Source organism: Pseudorca crassidens, chromosome 1, assembly GCF_039906515.1.
Source record: "Pseudorca crassidens isolate mPseCra1 chromosome 1, mPseCra1.hap1, whole genome shotgun sequence".
Classification (NCBI taxonomy): domain Eukaryota; kingdom Metazoa; phylum Chordata; class Mammalia; order Artiodactyla; family Delphinidae; genus Pseudorca; species Pseudorca crassidens.
In genome coordinates, this window is record NC_090296.1 from 82531780 (window position 1) to 82542520 (window position 10741).

Here is a 10741-nt window from a genome sequence, read left to right on the forward strand (position 1 = left end):
GCAGTGTTTTCCTAAAGAGCCCACGAATGGAGCAGCTCTGGTAACAAGGATGAGTTATGCATTGACCCAACAACTTGGGTTTCCCTTCATCAAGGCTGAGGAACTCAGTACTTTATTGTGTATGTGTTTTGCTTTTAATTTCTTTTAAAAGTTTACTTTAAAAATTAGTGAATCGGTAAAGTGTTTAAAGCAGTGGCAGGTACATAGGAAGCACTTAATGCTATCAATTGTCTTAGTGTGGGTTCCCTAGAAAACACAGCTGGAGGCAAAAGCTTAGGTACTAACACGTTATTAGTAAGTTCAATCCTAGGGAAGCAAGAATAATTGAAGAGGAAGGTAAGGTAGAAAAGGAGAGAAGATATATAGAGTACCTTATTGCACTACTGAATGCTAACATGCAGGAAGCTAAGGCCTGGAGATGGTTTTTTCCTTAAGGATTCCACCCAGGCACCTGGTGGAAGGTTGGTTATATTCCATCTTAGAGAGGGTTTTGTTTCTGGATCAGACTTTGCCTTTTCTGGCTACAGTTTCTCTGCTGTCATCACCAACTGAGGGCTCACAGAATGTTTTACCGATGACAATATTGTCTTGAAATAAGTTATCCGTTTTATGACAAAGATGGTGAGACAATGGATGAAACACAAAAATGTTTAGAGGTGCTACCTACCATGTGCCCTCTGAGAAGCAGTTGTCCTGATAGAATGCTGAAATGGCCTATTGGATACTCAGGTTTGCTGATCATTTAAAAGTCTTTTGAGGAGGTTACAGAGTCTACCACCTTGACAGATTAGTCTTGTATCTCTCCTGTCAAGGGAGAAGGGAGGATATTTAATACATTACAAGTGAGTGCAAGTGGCTCTGAGTGAAGCAAGTGCTGAACTGACTGGACTTAGTTTAGGCATCACCCAGAGCCATGCATGTACATTGTGCTCTGACCAGAGTGGCCCTAGCAATAGCTTGTGCTGTTAAGTGGCCTCCCTTGCTCCTACAGACTGAAGGCCTCATTGCCTTGCCTGCTCTGAAATCTTCAGGCCACTTGTGGGCACACTGTAGTGTTATTTCCATGTCATGTGCCTGGCATTTTTCTGCCCTGGGGACTCAGTATAGCTGCTGAGGTGCACACCTGGATGTGTGGGGGAGTCATCCTCCTCTTGGAGCAAACTTTGACAGACAGAAACATGAGCTAGCTGATAAATTCTTCATCTTTTACCCAGAGGGATGATTGAGAAATTCAGTAGCTTCATAGCACATCAGTGAAAAGGCAGAGCAATGCAATTGTTGTTACCAAGCTGTGGCCAGCTTGGTGATACACTACCATATATTCGCTCCACTTTCCTGCCTTGCTTGCTTCTTCTGTCCTTCTTGCTTCTCTAGGGTTGGACCTACCAATAACGTCTTACCACCTAAGCTTTTCCACAAACTCTGTTCTCTACTGAACCCAAGCTAATTGATACAATTTATTATGTGCTTACTGTGTACAGACACTATTTTGAGTACTTTACATTATTCATTTTTTTATTGTGACAATATATATATACAACATAAAAGATTTGCCATTTTAACCATTTTTAAATGTACATTATTAATTTATTTCTAAAGTAAACTTAAAAAAAATAAAGTAAAACATATATACAGACAAGTACAGAATTCCTAAGTATACAGCTCAATGAATGTCTGTAAATTGAACACATCTGCTCAAGATACAGAACATTACCAACACCAGAGAGCCCCTCCCTCGTACCTCTGCCAGTCATTATCCCTTCCCAAAGAAGATCACAATTTTGACTTCTGTCACCATTTGTCTGCTTTTAAGTCTTTTTAAAAGATTTAAAGAACTCTTGCAGTAGAAAGAACTCTTTTATGCCTGGATGCTTTTGCTTAATGATGTGTTTCTATGGTTCATTAATGTTGTATGTGGCAGTGGTTTGTCCATTTTTATTGCATATAACATTCCATTGCATGATTACTCCTTAATTTATTTATCCATTCTACTGTAAACAGACACTTGGATTATTTCCAGTCTTTGGCTGATATGAATAATGCTGCTGTAAACATTCTTGTACATGGCTTTTGGTGCTGAGCCATAGGGATTGTATAGGTTCAGCTTTAATTAACACTGCTTAAGTTTTCCCCCTAAATTTGTGTTCCCATTGATAGCGTGTAAGAGATCTAGTTTTACATTCTTGCTGACATTAGATAGTGCGTTCTTTTGTAATTTTAGCCATTCTCTGTGTGTGTCTATATATATATACAGTGGTATCTCAGTATTATTATTATTATTTATTTTTGGCTGTGTTGGGTCTTCCTTGCTGTGCTTGGGCTTTCTCTAGTTGTGGTGAGCAGGGGCTACTCTTTGCTGTGGTGTGCGGGCTTCTCACTGTGATGGCTTCTGTTGTTGTGGAGCATGGGCTCTAGACGCGCAGGCTTCAATAGTTGTGGCACATGGGTTCAGTAGTTGTGGCGCACGGGCTTAGCTGCTCCGCAGCATGTTGGATCTTCCTGGACCAGGGATCAAATCCATGTCCCCTGCATTGGCAGGCGGATTCTTAACCACTGCGCCACCAGGGAAGTCTTCAGTAGTATTTTAATTTGCATTTCTCTAATGGCAGTGAGGTTGAACACTTTCATATAGTTATTTACCACTCTTGTGAAGTGGCTATTTAAGTCTTTTGTCCAGTTTTTCCCCCTTTGACTTGTCTGACTTTTTCTTATTGATTTGAAGGATTTCTTTACATAATCTGAATATGAATCCTTGTCAGATATATGTATTGTAGATATTTTCTCTCACTTGTTTAGCTTGCCTTCTCGATTTCTTAATGGGATCTTTTTATGAACTTAATTTTAATAAAGACCAAGTTGTCAATATAATATAAAGTATCTATATGTCCTGTGGAATAGGCAAAATTTTCTTAAATAGGACAGAAAAGCCCTAACTAATAGACTAAGTAATATCTGCCTATCCCGATTTCATGAATATATTTTATATTATCTTCTAGAAACTTTGTTTAATCTTGTAATTTACATCTACAGTCCTTCTGGAATTGATTTTTGTGTATAGTGATGATGTATTTAAGATCAATTAAAAATTAAAATGGAGTAACTGGGGTTCAGACATCCAAAATGGAGCCTGGGGGCCATTGTGGATGTGGTTTCAGACATGGTCCTGCATCACTGAGAACGAGAATTTTCTGCACTGTATCAAACTCAAGGATACCACCATTCATTTTCAAAACAGTATCTGCCAGAGGCTGCCAGCTACAACCTTATGGTCTCAAGGTCTCCCATTGTAATGTGCAACCATTTTGGACACCAACTAACCTTGCTTAACAAGCATCCTTACTTCTTGCCAGTCCCAACCCTAGTTCTTGATAAACAACTTCTATAACTTTGTGGTTTTTCCTATATAGGCCTCCCCCATTTTGTAGTCAGGCGGAACACAATTCAAGTGCTTCTTGAATCTGTGTCTCCCAGGCTATAGTCCTCAGCCTGGCTCACATAAAGCTGTCTTCTATTCCGTGATATAGATTGATTGTTAATTATTTGCATCAATATTGCTTGGTGTAGTCTGCAGGATATTAGAGAAACCCACCTGAGGTTACCTGGAATCTACTTTGAACTGGCATATGGTACCAAGCCTGGGGCCCTGAGGCCCCTGGCTTTACAGAACTCTTCATGTGATTCAGTGAGTTCCTCCCCTGATATTGGGACCTCCTTATTTTAAGTTGTTGGCCCTGACTTTTATTCAAGCTGTTAAGATCTTAAGATTAGGAGTCTTAAGGAGTCAGGGTTACTGGTACATTTCCTAGGTGAAAGGGATCTAGGGGGAATTTCCTAGCAAGGAAAGCCTAGGGGGAATTTTGGAATGAACTGGGCTGGCTGACCTCTTTTTTTTTTTTTTTTTTTTTTTTTGCGGTACACGGGCCTCTCACTGCTGTGGTCTCTCCCGTTGCGGAGCACAGGCTCCGGATGAGCAGGCCCAGCGGCTACGGCCCACAGGCCCAGCCACTCCGCAGCATGTGGGATCCTCCCAGACCGGGGCACGAACCCGTGTCCCCTGCATCAGCAGGCGGACTCTCAACCACTGCACCACCAGGGAAGCCTCTGACCTCTTTTTAATTTGGATTAAAACTGGAAATATTTATCTATATCTATATCTATATCGTCTTAAACTGTTTGACAGCAAAATGAGAAACTGAGTTCATTCAGCTTCAAAGAGAAGGGACACTAGCTCCTTCCAGCCTCAAGGTGTTCTTAGGTGACTGAGAACCTAGCAGAAGAGTCTGAGGATTGATCCTTGTGATGTGTAGTGGTCCTATAGGGAACCCCATCATGACACCTTAAGTAATTGATGGCTTACCAAGGGACACACACATAAGGATTGGTCATCCAGTGCTTCAAGCCCACATGGTGGCTTTAGACTGCCAGAAGGAAAAACCAAGACACGAAAGAGGTGAACCAAAGGTGCCACCTTGAGAAGGTAAGCTCACAAGCAGCACACTTCTGACCCAATACACTGTCCTTAGAAATTGTTCAGACTTTGTAGTAAAATGAAACTAAAACAAAATGCAAAGTTGTGCTTTTAAAGCCTACCAGCTCCAGGATGGGCAGGCACCCACTGGAACTCTGGCTGGTTTTATGTACAACATGTAGGGAGCCAATAATTGCAAGTACTTGACAAATGGGAAGATTTAACAAAAAATAACTTAGATCTTAAATGGCCAAAATGGGGCTCTTTTGACATTCCAAAATTGGTTTTTTGCATACACAGTGAGAAAGCCAGCTTGATGAAACGTCTTTTCAAAATTCTGATCCTAAGGGAACTAAAGTACTTCTAGAGACAGCTTACATTTTCTTTCTTTCTCCCTTAAAGTTATAAATCTTATGTCTTTGAAATGTAAACACAGCCCACATTGCCTGACACTACAACCTTGGCTCGATCAGAGGAACCTAAAACTAAAAGGAAAAAAAAAAAAGGAAACGAAGCCTTTTTAAACTCAAATGAGTAAAGTTAACTTATTCCATCTGTTATGTATAGACTAGTGAGTTTTATATTGTAATACCTGATTCATGACTAAGTCTTAAAATGAAAACTGAGACCTCTGTCTGTGTCTTTCTGGATGTATGTATGTCTATGTATGTATATTATAAATGTTTCTACCTTCAGATGGCATTACCAAAATTAACTTGTAAAAGGGCTATATTTAATTGGCTTAAAGAAAATTAAACACTTATATAAATTCTCTCAGAAATATAATGGAAACTACCCAAAGGAATTTCAGGTTCACATGATCTGGGAAATATTCAATATTAAATTAATATTGATTTATTTTTACTTTTTATTGAAATATAGTTGATTTACAATGTTGTCCTAATTTCTGCTGTACTGCAAAATGACTCATTTATACACATATATACATTCTTTTTTTATATTCTTTTCCATTATGGTTTATCCCAGGAGAATGGATATAGTTCCCTGTGCTATACAGTAGGACCTTTTGTTTATCCATTCTAAATGTAATAGTTTGCATCTACTAACCCCAAACTCCTACTCCATCCCTCTCCCTCCCCCCATCCTTGGCAACCACAAGTCTGTTCTCTATGTCTGCGAGTCTGTTTCTGTTTTGTAGGTAGGTTCATTTGTGCCATATGTTAGATTCCACATATAAGTGATATGGTATTTGCCTTTCTCTTTCTGACTTACTTCACTTAGTGTGATAATGTCTAGGTCTATCCATGTCACTGCAAATGGCATTATTTCATTCTTTTTTATGGCTGAGCAGTATTCCTTTGTATATATGTACCACATCTTCTTTATCCATTCATCTGTAAATGGACACTTAGGTGGTTTCCATGTCTTGGCTATGGTGAATAGTGCTGTTGTGAACATAGGGGTCCATGTATATTTTTGAATTGTAGTTTTGTCCAGGTAGATGCCCAGGAATGGGATTGCTGGATCATAGGGTAATTCTATTTTTAGTTTTTTGAGGAACCTCCATACTGTTCTCCATAGTGGCAGTACCAATTTATATTCCCACCAAAAGTGTAGGAGGGTTCCCTTTTCTCCACACACTCTCCAGCATTTGTTACTTGTAGACTTTTTAAATTAATTTATTTTATTTATTTATTTTTTTATCTTGGTTGCATTGGGTCTTCGTTGCTGCATGGGGGCTTTCTCTAGTTGCGGCAAGCGGTGGCTACTCTTCATTGTGGTGTGCGGGCTTCTCATTGTGGTGGTTTCTCTTGCTGTGGAGCATGGGCTCTAGGCAGGTGGGCTTCAGTAGTTGTGACATGTGGGCTCAGTAATTGTGGCGCATGGACTTAGTTGCTCTGCAGCATGTGGGATCCTTCCGGACCAGGGATTGAACCCATGTCCCTGCATTGGCAGGTGGATTCTTAACCACTGAACCACCAGGAAAGTCCCACTTGTAGATTTTTTAAAGATAGCCATTCTGACTGGTGTGAGGTAGTTTTGATTTGCAATTTTTGAATAATTAGTTATGTTGAGCATCTTTTCATGTGTCTATTGGCCATTTGTATGTCTTCTTTGGAGAAATGTCTATCAAGGTCTTCTGCACATTTTTCGATTGGGTTGTTTGTTTTTTTGTTGTTGAGTTGTATGAGCTGTTTGTATATTTTGGAGATTAAGCCCTTGTTGGTTGCATTGTTTGCAAATATTTTCTCCCATTCCATAGGTTGTCTTTTAATTTTTCTTTAATGCTTCCTTTGCTATGCAAAAGCTTGTAAGTTTGATTAGGTCCCCTTTGTTTAGTTTTGTTTTTATTTCTATTGCCTTGGGAGACCTAAGAAAACACTGGTATGATTTATGTCAGAGAATGTTTTGCCTATGCTCTCTTCGAGGAGTTTTACGGTGCCATGTCTTATGTTTAAGTCTTTAAGCCTTTTTGAGTTTATTTTTGTGCATGGTGAGAGGTGTGTTCAAATTTCATTGATTTACATTCAGCTGTCCAACTTTCCCAGAACCACTTGTTGAAGAGACTTTTTTTGATTTTATATTTTTGCCTCCTTTATTGAACATTAATTGACCATAATTGTGTGGGTTGACTTCTGGGCTCGCTATTCTGTTCCATTGATCCGTATGTCTGTTTTTGTACCAATACCACACTGTTTTGATTACTGTAGATTTTGTAGGATTGTCTGAAGTCTGGGAGAGTTATGCCTCCTGCTTTGTTTTTTTTGTCAGGATTGCTTTGGCAATTCTGGGTCTTTTATGGTTCCATATAGATTTTTGGATTTTTTGTTCTAGTTCTGTGGAAAATGTCATGGGTAATTTGATAGGGATTGCATTAAATCTGTAGATTCCTTTGGGTAGTATGGACATTTTAACAATATGAATTATTCCAATCTAAGATCATGGGATATCTTTCCATTTCTTTGGATCCTCTTCAGTTTCCTTTATTAATATTTTATAGTTCTCAGTGTATAAGTCTTTCACCTCCTTGGTCAGATTTATTCCTAGGTATTTTTTTTTTTTGGTGTGATTTTAAAAGGGATTGTTTGTTTACATTTCCTTACTGTTATTTCATTGTTAGTGTAAAGAAATGAAACTGATTTCTGAATGTCGATCTTGTATCCTGCTACTTTGCTCAATTCATTTATTAGATCTAGTAGTTTTGTGTGGAGTCCTTAGGGTTTCTATATATATCAGTAGTATCATGTCATTTGCATATAGAGTTTTACCTCTTCCCTTACAATTTGGATACTTTTATTTCTTTTTCTTGTCTGATTGCTGGAGCTAGGACTTCCAGTGGTATGTTGAATAGAAGTGCCGAGAGTGGGCATCCTTGTCTTATTGCAGATTTTAGTGGGAACGCTTTTAGCTTTTCACCGCTGCGTATTATATTGGCTATGAGTTTGTCATAAATGGCTTTTATTCTGTTGAGATATGTTCCCTCTATACCCACTGTGGTAAGAGTTATCATGAATGGATGTCACATTTTGTCAAATGCTTTTTCTGCATCTATTGAGATGATCACGTGATTTTTGACTTTTCTTTGTTGATGTGGTGTATTGCATTGATTGATTTGCATATGTTGAACCATCCTTGTGAACTTGTGATGAATCTCACTTGGTCATTGTGTATGATCTTTTTATGTGTTGTTGGATTCAGTTTGCTAATATTTTGTTGAGAATTTTTGCATCTATATTCATCAAAGATGTTGGTCTGTAATTTTCTTTTTTTGATGGTGTCTTTGTCTGGTTTTGGTATCAGGGTGATGGTGGCTTCATAGAATGTCTTTGGGAGTGTTCCCTCCTCTTCAGTCTTTTGGAAGAGTTTGAGAAGGATCAGTATAGGTTCTTCTTTGTATGTTTGGTAGAATTTGCCTGTGAAGCCATCTGGTCCTGGACTTTTGTTTGTAGGGAGTTTTTTTTTTTTTTTAATTACAGATTATATTTCCCTTCTAGTGATCAAGGTGTTCAAATTATCTATTTCTTCTTGATTCAGTTTTGGTGGGCTGTATGTTTCTAGAAAGTTGTCCATTTCTTCTAGGTTGTCAAATTTTTTGGCATATAGTTGTTCTTAGTATTCTCTTATGGTTTTTTAGTATTGCTGTGGTATTGGTTGAGATTTCTCCTTTTTCATTTCTTATTTTGTTTGTTTGGGTTCCCTCTCTTTTCTTTTCTTCTTGGTGAGCCTGGCCGGAGGTTTGTCAATTTTGTTTACACTTTCAAAGAACCAGCTCTCGGTTTTTTTGATTTTCTTTCTATTGTTTCCTAATCTCTATTTTATGTATTTCCTCCCTGATCTTTATTATTATTTTTTCCTTTTTCTGACTTTAGGTTTTGTTTGTTCTTCTTTTTGTAATTCTTTTAGGTGGTATGTTAGGTTGTTTATTTGAGATTTTTCTTGTTTTTTGAGGAAGGCCTGTATTGCTATGAACATCCCTTGAAGACCTGCTTTTGCTGTACCCCATAGATTTTGTATGGTTTAGTCTTCATTGTAATTTTTATCAAGGTATTTTTAAATTTTCTTTTTTATTTCCTTGTTGACCCATCGTTCTTTTAGTAGCATGTCGTTTAGGCTCCATGTCATCATTTTTTTCTCATTTCTTTTCCTGTGGTTGATTTCTAGTTTCATGCCATTGTGATCAGAGAAGATGCTTGAAATAATTTCTATACTCTTAAATTTGTTGAGGTTAGTCTTATGCCCTAGTATGTGGTCAATCCTAGAGAATGTTCCATGTGCACTTGAAAAGAATGTGTATTCTGGGTCTTTTGGATGTAATGTCCTGAAAATATCAATTAAGTCTAACTGTTCCATTGTATCATTTAGGATCTTTTGCCTTACTGATTTTCTGTCTAGAAGATCTATCCACTGACGTGAGTGGGGTGTTAAAGTGTCCTAATATTATTGTATTCCCATCGATTTCTCCCTTTATGTCTGTTAGCATTTGTTTTATGTATTTGGGTGCTCCTATATTAAGTGCATATATGTTGATGGGTGTAAAATCCTCTTGTATTGATCCTTTTACCATTACATAGTGTCCTACTTTATCTTTCTTTATGGCCTTTTTTTTTTTTTTTTTTTTTTTGCGGTACGCGGGCCTCTCACTGTTGTGGCCTCTCCCATTGCGGAGCACAGGCTCCGGACGCTCAGGCTCAGCGGCCATGGCTCATGGGCCCAGCCGCTCTGTGGCATGTGGGATCCTCCCAGACTGGGGCACGAACCTGTGTCCCCTGCATCGGCAGGCGGACTCTCAACCACTGCGCCACCAGGGAAGCCCTATGGCCTTTGTTTTAAAGTCTATTTTTGTCTGATATGAGTACTGAAACTCTTGCTTTCTTGTCATTTCCGTTTGCATGAAATATCTTTTTCCATCCCCTCACTTTCAATCTGTGTGTGTCCTTTGCCCTAAGATGGATCTCTTGAAGGTAGCATATTGTAGGCTCTTGTTTTTTTTATCCTGTCTGCCACTCTATGTCTTTTTTTAAAATATATAAATTTATTTATTTTATTTTTGGCTGCGTTGGGTCTTTGTTGCTGCACGCGGTCTTTTCTCTGGTTGCAGTGAGCGGGGGCTACTCCTCGTTGCGGTGCATAAGCTTCTCATTGTGGTGACTTCTCTTGTTGGCAGCACGGGCTCTAGGCGTGCAGGCTTCAGTTGTTGTGGCACGTGGGCTCAGTAGTTGTGGCTCATGGGCTCTAGAGTGCAGGCTCAGTAGTTGTGGCACATGGGCTTAGTTGCTCTGTGGCATGTGGGATCTTCCTGGACCAGGGCTCGAACCCGTGTCTCCTGCATTGGCCGGCGGATTCTTAACCACTGCCCCACCAGGGAAGTCCCCACTCTGTCTTTTGATTGGAGTATTCAGTCCATTGACATTTAAGGTAATTATTGATACATATGTATTTATTGCCATTTTAAACCTTGTTTACCAGATGATTTGATGTTTCTTCTTTGTTCCTTTTTCTTTTTTTTTGTGGTTTGATGATTTCCTTCTATTTTATGCTTGTGTGCTCTTATTTTTGGTCTTTGTGAATCTACTGTATGTTTTTGATTTGTGGTTGCCCTGTTTTTCAAGTATGTTAACCCCTTCCTATATCTGCTTACTTTAGACTGATAGTAATATAGGCTCAGGTACATTCTAAAAAAAAAAATTCTACATTTTCTTACTCTCCTTCCCCACCTTTTATGATTTTGATGTCCTATTTCACTTCTTCATGTTTGTCCTTTTGCTGTTCCTTATGTTTATCATCACTTTCATAAATAGTTTTTTTTCTTCC